The sequence below is a fragment of the Coloeus monedula genome (genome assembly GCF_965178545.1).
Source record: "Coloeus monedula genome assembly, chromosome: 8".
Taxonomy (NCBI): domain Eukaryota; kingdom Metazoa; phylum Chordata; class Aves; order Passeriformes; family Corvidae; genus Coloeus; species Coloeus monedula.
Genome location: NC_138788.1, coordinates 20,990,195 through 21,002,140, shown reverse-complemented (window position 1 = coordinate 21,002,140; position 11,946 = coordinate 20,990,195).

Genomic DNA, 11,946 nt, shown 5'->3' with positions numbered 1-11,946 from the left:
ATGTAAACAATGCATGGCACCCTGTGCCATGCTGTGTGCACACAGTTCCTTACTGCAGTCATGGGACTCCTGGGGTTCAGCATCACGTTGGACTTGAATCACAGCCTACAGCAAAATGAAGAGCAGGATCTCCTGTAATTACAACCCAACCCCTGCCTCCATGGCAGAGCAGGACTCCACATGAACCCAGTGGTCATTGGCATTTTAAAAAGAGCTGCTAATTACATTGCTACATCATGACCAAGGCAAAACCCATGCAGTATCTGCTGCCTGAGAATCTCCAAGCACCAGGACATTTGTGATGAACTACTTGTCCCTGAGATCCAAGAGCAGCCTGGGCTTGCCCCTTCTTTGAGGGACAATGACCTGCCTTCTCTAAAGCAACCGACAGCTTTGAATTCCCAACCTGAGAGAGGGGTCTTTTTCACATTAGATTCCAGCAGGAAGATTTTGCAAAGATGACTCTCCTAAAGTCCTGGTACGGGCTTTTGGTGCTCAAGTGTTTCTCCTAACTCATGCCAAACGGAATGCTGGTCTTCCCAAACATCAGGGCACTTCTAAGTGTAAGTTCTGGCCTGGAACTACACAGTTCCAACAGCTCCCCACGCTCTGCACCTGTAAGAGTACTTAGGCACAAAGGTCTGGTGTACCATGAGTCATGCCACCTATGGACTGAGACACTGGAGAGAACTGGTGCACACTGAAAAAAAAATGTTTGGGATTACAGGGGACAGTGGAAAAAGTAGTTTTCGGGCAACAACTGCCACTAACGTAGGCAAAATTGTCTGTATGTGTGTCTGTCTCTCCCACACATTTCTAAAGGGGGGGAGGAATGTATTTCTGGAATACTTGTGCTAAAAATAAACACATCTCTGCTGTCTATGAAGAGAGGCAGGTATAACCCTGCTTTCTGTAAGCCCTGAACTTGTGAACTGCTGAGAGGCTGAATCGCAACTAGAAAGATCCCTATGGAAATGGTAACTGCTAATGCAGGAAGGTTGGCTGATTGCTTGGAAAATCCAAAACAGGCCTCTCACACGAAAGCAGCTGGGGTTAACGCTATTTATCAGGATAAATGTGGTTCACAGACTCCAGCTTTGAAAGGATTCAAATCTTGGGATAGGCATTAAGCTTATTCAAATACGGTGATAATAAATAGATATATTTGCTAATTCAGTGTTCACATGAGAATCTGGGATCAGATGGCCTGTCATTAAAATAAAACCACTTCTGGGGAAAATTACTGAAAACCACACAGCAAACACGACCCAGTGGCACTTAGATGTTGTTATCCTGCTCCCAGGAAATGTAAAAAGCAAAAATTCCTGCTGGTTCCTTTCAGTGAATGCAGAGCAATAACAGATCACACCGAACTTTGTAAACAGCAATTTGGACTGAAATTTTAAACTTGTATGAAAACAGTATGCAATTTGCACAAATATGTCAATGGAAAATGTACGTATGTCTGTATGCATAATGAACTCCATCTTTCACACTCACACTTGAAACTTCATATGCCTGGCAATGCTGAGAATTCTGACAAGAGAGCCTTATGCAAGAACAGTAGCTTTCAGCTTTTTCTGATTTGTATCCCATCCCAACACTTTCTCCAGGGAAATAAATGGAGTTCTGCCCTACTGACAGAGACAGTCTTTTTCCTTTGTTACCTTAGCTGCAAACCCCAGAGAAGCAGTATGCAGACCCCAAGGGGTCAATGCACCAATCACATGCAAAAAGTCCCTGGTACATGGAAACCAAAAAGTGGAACTGATTATAAACAGAAATGAAAACATCACCCTGGACTAGGAAACACAAGCATCAAACTGCTTTGGTTGTAGAAATTAAATGTTTTATAATTCTCATGGCATTAACAAGCAAGGGGTCTATTTAGGAACCCATGAGAGCAATAGGACTATATTGAGTTTTCAGTTGTTTGCTTACAGCACTTTTTGTCCAGCAGAGCAAGGCAGCTTCAGTTCTTACCTGGCAGCCACAGATTGAATGATTTGTTGGCTATTGTCATGGTGAGTGAAATAACTTGATCTCTGGGCACTGGACAAGGAGTGCAGGTGGGTGTAGAACATTGGCTGGACTGAGCAGCCTCAGGGTCGTATCAGCTGAACAAAAGCCATGAACCAAGGAAGTATTGATAAAGGTATTTTCTCTCCCAAAGGGGAACAAGATCAAAGCTGCATTTTCTGCTCAGCACCTCCTGTCAGCCAATGCAGGCTGTGCTGCACCTGGTACCAGGGGAAATGACAGGTCATATTCTTCTCTGTCTGTGTTCAGCCTCTTACACATCCTGGTTTGAACCAAATTCTATCCTGGAAGACCCAGCTAAGAAAATGTAGGTGAGAACATAAAGGTCCCCTGTACCTGAGAACCACTGGCAGTCCTATGGCCTCTCCCCTTGGGGCCATTTCTCCACCTTTCTGGAAAGGCTGCTTATCCACCCCTTGTGCAGAATTTGTGCAATGAGACAGATGCAGGATTGATCCACAGCCTCTCTTCAGGTCTACTCCTTCAAACCTTGCCAGAAGATGCAGTTTATTGGTCCCAACTCCACAGACTCCTAGAATTCTGACAAGGAGAGAATTTTTTTTAAGCCCTTGTATTTTTTTCCTATTGTCCTTATTGAAGCTTTGAATGAAGCCTTGCAAACTAAAAAGTCTCTGCAAAAGGAAGCTCCAGAAGAAATCTGAGAAGAGTTCAAGAAAAAGAAATATTTCCTTAATTTAATCTTTCATAATTTTATAATATGGAGTTCAATATAATAAAATGTCAAAATTATTTTCATCCTGCCCTCAGAAAGTAGTAAAAGATATTATTTCCTAAAAAAATTGCTACGTTTCTTTTCTGAAATCAGATTTCTTATGAAACCAACAAACTTTGCTACATTTTGGATTTGACTGCATTTATGATCACTGGCAGACATTGGTTCCACCATCTTTTTGTCTATCTTTGAATAAGAACTTAAATGCAATTTTAAAAGAATTTCTGATCTCCTGTCCCTGCTGCTGTGCCATCAATAGCACTCAGACTCAGCTGACTCAGAAACAACTTGTCTGGATTCCAGCCCGGAACACACATCCTAAAACACTGTGAAGTGCCTGACCATGGCTCCAGGCTGGGGCTCAGCATCTCTCTTTTGGCTTTTGGGAACAGAATGTAGACTAGAAGGACTCTAAAAACACAGCCTCAGTGACTCTTTTGGCAAGGATGTCGATCACAACCGCACCCTGCTTATTTCCCCCAAATCAAACTGACTTTTCAGTCAGGAGCAGTCATGCTTTTAGCAGTAACACAGCCACCTCATGTAGAGTGATCACACATAAAGAACCCCAGAAAGATGCTTTTGCATGATCACTTCACTACTAAACATTCTGCCAAGAATGGAAGACAGATGTGGCAGAAAAGAAACTAAATATGGAGAATGTTAAACAGCAGAAGATGGCTAAATTACTCTACAAGTAAAGATTAAGCCTGCAAAGCACTCTTCTACCTGGGCCCATTTTTAAAAGGGTTTGCACTACCTGAAATAGCCAAAAAACATGCTAAGTACCTATCTGCCTTCTGGGCATTGATCTGCCTTGGAAATCTTTCCTGTCTCATCAGGATGTGTCAACAAAAACTGACAGCACTTGGCAATTTGCAGGAGAGGTTCAGCCTGTGCCAGGACATGTAATAAACCAGTCTTTCAACTAAAGTTTAAGAAATAAGCACACTTGTGACATATCAGATGAGGGAAAAAATACCTCTAAATAATCTGAGTGATCTAAAAATTAGTTCTCATCAGAAACATTATGTAGAAGCCAGTGACATTTAGAGATACTAGGCCAAATGCATTAGGTAATTTATAAACATAGCTATAATCCATCTAATTTCAGAAAAGGTTGGAAGAATGTGGGGTTACTGGCCTAGTGTAAATGTTTCCCACTTACAAATTGCAAAGCAAAAACTGGAGACCACAGGCTAATTAAAATAGCTGGACAAACAATGATGGGAACCATAAGGGGCTATTTTTAGGGGATCGTATGAGAGCCCAGGCAGCCAGAAGTCTAGTCCCTCCAGAGGTGTCACATGGCTGCTCTCACAGTCCTTTGCACTCTCTCACCCCACCACAGACAAGGTGAACCAGAATTATGATATTTGTTCCAGCCCCACACACCTCCATCCAGATTTCATGCAGTATTTTGCATTTTACACAACACCTTGGATGAATTCCCATGCAAGTTTCCACAGAATCACCATCCCTATCCTGTCCCAGGTCCCTTCACAGCTGAAAGATGGGGTTTGGGCAGTGTGAGCAGGGTTGGCTCCCCCCAGATGCTGGAAATGACAAGAGGAAGTTGTGGTATGCTGCATTATGAGAGGAAGTTGTGTTACGCTGCAGTTCAGCTGGTACTGCAGAGGTACTGCGGTTCAAATGTGTGTTTATCTCTGGGTGATAAGAGGTGAAGAAAGAAAAGATAAAGCATTAAAACTTGTTATAGTCTAATGATTTGCCTGAATTAAATGAGTTTTCATTTTCTGGTTTGTAGAATACACTTTCTGTGGGCCAAGAAGAAGAAAGAGTGAAGCACAGCAGAAGAAAACAATTTTATAATATAATTTTATTACTCAGCAGTCAGTGAAGTATCAAAGCATGTGTGCATTATCTCAAAACCTCAGAGTCCTGCAAAATGTGTTCAGAAGATACTGGGGTGCAAAATATCTCCCTGCATGGTTTTGTACTGGAGCACCAGTGGACAGTGAAGGGGAGGCCAGCTTGGTTTAGGAGAAAGGTTTCAGCCCAGCTATGAATTAGACAGGGAAGGAATTCAAATTTGAACTTCCTCTTTCTCAAACCAGCTTTCTCCCAGAATCCTTCTCAGGAAAGGATTATTGGAAACCACTAAGGTTTTGGAAAATATTTCATTTTTGCATGTCTTGGCAGAAAAAGAGATACCAGGAGTATGCAAGCCACAGCAAACACACTTGCCTAACCTGCTTCCAGTCCCCCAGAAGATCAGAGCACACCAGTTAACTGCAAGAAGCAACACAGCTGTTTGCATTTCTCATTCCAGTAATCCGAGTAATTATAATACCACTGCTCTAAAATGATATGACTTTAAGTCACATTTAAGAAAAGTAAGCAATCTAAAATCGGCATTCAGTAAACCAGAAAACACTAGAGAGAGAATGAGAAGTTCATGCCCATCCTTTCAGAAAAAGCCAATGTGCAATTGTTCAAGGTTTTGCTGAATGTCAGGAATGGAAGATTAACAAGCAGTGAGATTATCAATGTTAGAGGGAGGAATTCACGCTAACACAGCAAGGCCAAGAACAGCTAAAAACCTGGCCTGGAAGATAGCAAACGTGCTTCTCTGCAGAACAGTGCTAAATAATGACTGAGAAGAAAGGAGCCAAATGAAGAAGAGGAAAGCAACCACTGCAGAAAAGCGAGGAAACCGAAACAGAGCATTCAGAGACAGAACTGCACCGTGCTGCTGCTCCGCAGGAATCGCTCCCAGCTCCTCTGCTTGCACCACACCTGGGCTGGCTGACACAGCCCAGGACCTGCCTGAAAGGTCCATGGCAAAATCTGCCCAGGGAATCAGGCAAGCAGGGCATCCAAGGATGGATATTCATACTTTCACTGTAGCTGAACTCGGAAAATGGAGTCAGTGATATATGTGGAGTAGATAGGAAGACACCATCAGAGAACACCCTAAGAATTCCCCCAGGCCTAAAAACTATGTCACAATCCCTTAATGATGATCAATTAGATGAGTCTCAGGTAATCAGAGACTAGTCCTAGCAGTAAAGTGATTCCTGGGACTGAAAGTCACTGTATGAAATGTACTAAAGTGGCTGGTATCAATAAACTGACAAATGCAAACAGAATAATTCTTTAATCTCATTCCATTAAGGAACAGGCATGTGGTTTGAATTATGATCATATAAACCACTGCCTTCAGGCATTTTTTGAATGTTTCTAGTCTGCTAAACTCATTAGAAAATGCATGATGTCAAATATTTGAATAAAAATATAATGGGAATAAAGAGAAATACTGTCTTTTCAAAAAAGTCACAACTGGTTTCCTTTAAACTTTACAAAAGTGTTTTAGACAAAAAAAGATAAATATAAAACAATAATGGAATCATTACTGGTGAAAATGCTAACACAAACAGGTACATGATTAATTATCTTCCTGCAGAGATTAGGGACTCTTCTCTTAGGAACAAAACTCAACATGTTCACAAAATCAAGGCTTTTAGCTGATCAATAATGACACTCATACAGATATACTCCTTGATTTCAGAAGGGTTTACACTCACTACACAGCACAGACTGAAGCATTTAAGCACTGCAAGCTTGAAATGCATTTTCATTGCAATCTTTTAGTTAGTGACAGAAAGTATTGCTGTTTCAAAACACAGCAGCAATTCCCATATCCAATGTGTATCTGAAATCCATTAATAAAATGACTGTGTATGCAGGCAGGCCTGGACAAAGAGGCAAGGCTTGATGTCTCCACTGGCAACAATTTTAACAGTGTCCATGTCACTTGGGATGGCAAGTCCCTCTGATTTCAATACTCCAGTCCTATCGAAGGACAGTAGCCTCTCAGACATTTCAAAGTGGCACACAAAAGCTGGGTATTTTGGAAATTGATGTTTACTGCAGAAGCAGCCTGGCATATGCAGCTGAGCCATCTCCAATCAACAGAAACCACTCCACAGACATGAGTGGGAGCTGGAACCTGCTCTGCTTGCTTATTGCTTCAAAGACAGAGTTTGTGCTGTCCTCGCAGGAGGGATGCTAACGAGATCTTGGACCAGTCCCTTTCCAGCCTAGTTGAGCATGACAAACGTGAAACATCTCCATTGAAAAAATATCTCTACCCATTCTGAGAAGGTAGAGATTTTTAGGTAAACAATGGAAGGAAAAAAAATACAAAACTTCCATGCTAGCAGTGCAAGAACAGAAAAGACAAAGAAAGCAATTAATGGGTGCTGTGTATCAAAATGCATAAAAATGAAACACCGCTTAAATAAAAATATTTTTGTATTGGTCAGCATTGGATACCTTGATGAATGGTTAATTCCAGTGTCCTGGTTCACATTTTCCCTTGCACCTTTCCAAGCTCTACCATTTATTTTGCCATCAATGTAATAGTAGTGAATAGTAGTAGTAGTCAGTAGTAGTGAAATTTCATAGTTCCTTCAAAAATAATTTGCAGACTCATTGCTTCTACAAGATACTTCCAATATAATCACACAGTCCTTCTACTTACTATTTGAGCTACGTTAATTTGTGAAGTCCATGTGATTTTAGTAATATTCACAGAGTTTATCAGTGGTTTCTGCTGTGGCCGGTACGAGAGTGAGCAAACACCTAACCTTGCACTTAGAGATGATCTGTAAATCCAGGCCTATGTACTCCAGGCCTGTGTATACATGGTCCTGTTGCTTAAGACAAAAAATCCCAACCACTGTCAATTTGAATAAAATCACCCTGCAAAACAGAGATTCATATAAAATACTTGTATTGGAAATCTTTCCAGATCTCACCCTTAAACACCTACAACATGCTTTGTAGTCATGTTGTTACCTTCAGAGCAACTAAACTATACGCTAAAGTTTACACTGGGAACTTGTGAAAAAGCCATCTTTCTCCTCTTCTGGCATTATGGACTATTCAACAGCTTATGCTGAGTCCTAGATGGAAAAACCACCAAGGGAGGATTTTTACTAGCACATTCTGCCTTCTGCAAATTACTGTGGTATGATTGTAATTCCTTTGTGCTTTTTTCTAACTGCTGGTAGTATTTTAAAAGTGCCTATTGCTCTTGGGTCCAGAGCTGCATAAACAACAACAATAATAATTAATAACTTTTGCAATAATCTTCTGCCAAAAGAAATCTCAGCTTCAGCTTCAACTGGATACATTCATATGTCTTAAGTTGTTGTCTAGGGTTGCTATGCACTAACTGTTGGTATGTTCCATCTCAAAGGTGGCTCTTTGGGAAACTTTGAAGCTCTATAAATAGAAGATATTATTTATTATTATTGGAAGGGCACAGGAATGCAACAATTCACCCTAAGGAGACAGAGACACTTAAGAACGCTTGTTTCACTATTGGATGCATGAATAGTTTACAATGTGAGGTAGAGAAAAGCTCTAGTGCCAAATATCCTGTATGAGCAAGAAGGTGAGATCCAGTGGACAAAGTCCATCACACCCACTGCTGGCCTTTTACAAGTTTAAACTGATCTTGGCTCCTTTCCTCATCCCTGGAGGTTAGCAGACACCTCTGGGATACCTGAAATGCCCTTCTTCCTGTAAGGAAGAATAACAATCTCAGGACACCTGGCAGACGAGAGAGGAGCCTTCCTGAGCAGCTTAGCCCAGGCACCAAGCACTGAGACAGCTGAAGAGAGGTGGCAGGACTCTGGCCCTAGAAAGGGGACAGAAACCCAGCAATGGCCAAGATCCCCTGAGCAAGGAAATACAAAAGAAACACACACCAGAGGAGATTTAAAGGGAGTGGTGATAATGACAAAGTCCTAAAAAGTTAAGAAAAGAATAAAGGGATAACTAGGAGCCGAAGTAAAAGCAAAGTCATTGTTTTTCCTCTAAAATTTGCAAGTGTGGTCCTATTTCTGTATATGCCTTGTGAATTTTCCAGCAGGAAATATGAGCAGATTATGATTTCATAGGATCAAATCAAAGGCACCTAAACAAATTAAATATTCTCCTCTAAGTCACTTTCTTCCAACCTTCCAAAGCAAACTATGCTGAGCTGTCACCCTGCTGGAGAAGCCCTGTGCATAGCCCTGTCACGCCCTTGGTGCTGGGCATGCACCACATCCCAACCAACCTTTGCCCTGAGTGTCATTCCTGACCTCTGCAATGCAGCAGGATTTCAGAGCTAGGCTGGAAAGAGGGAGAGAGCTGGTGGACACTGAAACTGCTGGCAAATTTGAGCAAGACAAGTTCATATACGCAGTGCAGGCAGGTTTGTATTTCATTTCATAATTAGTCAGGAAATAGCATTTCACCCAGAAAGCAGAACTAAAGAGATACATACCCAATTTTCTGCACAGAGAAAATCCCCAATTTTTGCCTTTCATTGCCAAAACCTCACAGAGAGGGAGTCCTGAACTTGTGCCCATTAATTACACTGTGCTTTCAGTGTAAACTGTACCACTGATGCAGGATGAGTCCTAGAAGTGCCTAAATACAGTGATAAGGGAATGAGTCAGATGAGAAGAGATATTTTCAGGTACCTAGGCTGGCACTGGTAATGTCCAGGCATTATGCAACAATCACTACAAGGTGCAGTGTCAGCCTTGGATGATGCAGCTCAGAGATACAAATGAAATTGATGGGACCTTTCTAGGACCACATCCTAATTCTGGAAGTATTTGTAGAATTATGAAGATATGGTTTAAATTGCACTGAACTGAACTCATCCCACCAAATTCCTTTCTGTTGGCTGCTGCTGGGTTTTGGTTACCCAGCTAAGACAGATGACATACCAGTCATTTAAGGGCTGAGGTGCCTCTTTACGAAGTGGGTTCTGCAGCGTGTGCTGTAGTGGGAGGTGTGATGCAGGGACCCCAGCCTGGCACCTAGCACCCTCACTGGGCATTGGAAGGTATCCCAAGCACATCAGTGCTTGCAGTGCTGTTCAGGGGGAATCATGCTGTGTCCCAGGGGTTGCAGCAGCTCAGGTGTGGTGTTCACAGGTGTCTGCACCACAGAGACACAATACTGACAGCTGGAGTCCCACAGGCTTGACAGACCTAAGCCTATACACATATAATGGCAAGACACCTGGGAAAACCTTCTGCTAAAAGTTCTTGCATATCTGTAATGTTGTTAATCATTTTATCTCAAGCATGATCTCTTTGCCTTGAAGTCAGAAATGCCTTCCATCGTGGAGTTAATTCACAATCTTAACAACACTAGAAGGCAGGTTTTTGTGGTCAAATATATTGCCACATTAATAACTTCAGAATATTACATGAAGCACAAAAAGAAAAGAAGTGAATAAATTAACAGAAGAAGCCTGCATGGCACACTAGAGAATTAAAGTGCCATTTTATTACACACACCTCAGAGTTAAAGTTTTAATTTTCTTTTAAAAGATTGCAATATATAATTTTCATCCTCCATATTCAAAAATACTTAGAGAGGATGATTTGTTCTTTTATTGTAGTCCACAGGACAAATAAAGCTATAGTCAAGTGATGCTGACCAAATCCCTGCAATTTCCCAGTGATAACAGAATTGTTATTATTTTTTGTATTCATTATTGCTCTAATAAGGAACTTTTCTCCAAGGATCCTGATGTTCTTTAAATACAAATGAATGAGTCTTTCCTAATCCCTTATGAACTGTTCTGCAGTCTTGTTTTACAAACAGATTAAAAAGGAGGACACTGAGGCAGAGACGTGTTGCTGGCCTTATTTCCACAGGAACTGACTTTGAAACAGTGCCTAGTTAGTGGTTTGGCTCAGGTCAAAGCTCTAGCTCTAAGCTGGAGGCAGGTCCAAGAATTTTTCCCAGTGCCCTGCTTGGGACAAGCCTCCTTGTCCAGATGTATGGCTGCATACATTCATACAGTACAGGTACAGTAAGTGCTGCCACTTGTGGCTTTCACTTGCTCTGCTGAGCCGGCACTCAGGAGCTTTTAAAAGTGGAAAGGCATTCAGAGGCATCTTTTTCTTTTACAAGCTGCAGACATTTGCCTCTTAGTGAAGAAGGTCATCAACTAGGCATAGAGATCTCTGTGAATATCACTGCAGCACTTTCCAAATGGCTCCTCAATGCAGCAGCTCTCCCCACTGCCTTATATTGCAGACCAGCAGAGTTATATTTGGAGACAGATATGGGGATTATGTTCCCAAGAGCCTCTGGTGGAGTAAGTTCAGAGTGTGTTGTCATGATGGACGTGCACACATGTGCCCTAGCAGAGTAGAGGTCAGCCATCATTCATGAATATGTGGAGACCACTTACAGTCCAGTTACAGCATATGCTAGCAACACGTGTTCCCCCCACACCCTGTTTTCTCCCCAGTAAGCTGCTATATTTTTAATGTCTCCATTAGCTTTTGGAACAACTGACAGCTTTAAGCTTTTCCCTGCAATGAGCTCCAATGTGGAAACATGCAGCTTTCAATCACAAGCCAAATGGCTAAAGATTTTAAGAGAAGATTCCAATTCCAGAATAGGAAGCCTGCCCAGTCAACCCTACACCTTTAATATAATTATTATTTATTCATGACCAACCATAAATGCAACTAGCTCCTGCAGTATTATTTGTCTTCAGAAATGCCCTTGCTGAAATTGCAGGTGAATGTCTGGGATTTTCTCTTTCAGTGTGCCTGTACCTAAGGCAAGGTTGCTGGCCCTCATGCTTCTATTGGGAGACAAGATTCAGAATTTAATGCAGCAACACCAACTTATGCCCAAAACATATCAATTTTTACATGTCTTTTAGCACAAGAAATGATTCTTCCATTTAAAGGGAGAAAAGTGCTATTAAATGGTTTCTACATAAGGCTATCAGACCTCAGTCACCCCAAAACTGTGAGTTACATTCACAGCTGCTGAAGAAAAACCTGAAGCTGGCTGGTGTTGCAAAGGTTCAAAGTGCCAAGCAAATAGAAATATTATAAAGCATCTGGTCTCCTGAAGTCCTGTGTCTTTAAGAGATGCTGTCAGCACCAGCAATGAAAGATGTGCTCGGGTATGAGATAAAATGATGTTTCTCTAAGTGCCATGTGATTTAGTCTGGGAGCAGAAAGTCACTCAAGGCTCTTAATTTAAACATCACTGAAAATATACATTTTGCTATCAAGAGTTGGCTTGGTTTTAGTGGAAATGCCCAGCTATGGAGAGACATGAAGCTGTCCCCTTTCAGGTGGCTCAGTTCTGCAGAGATACCAGGA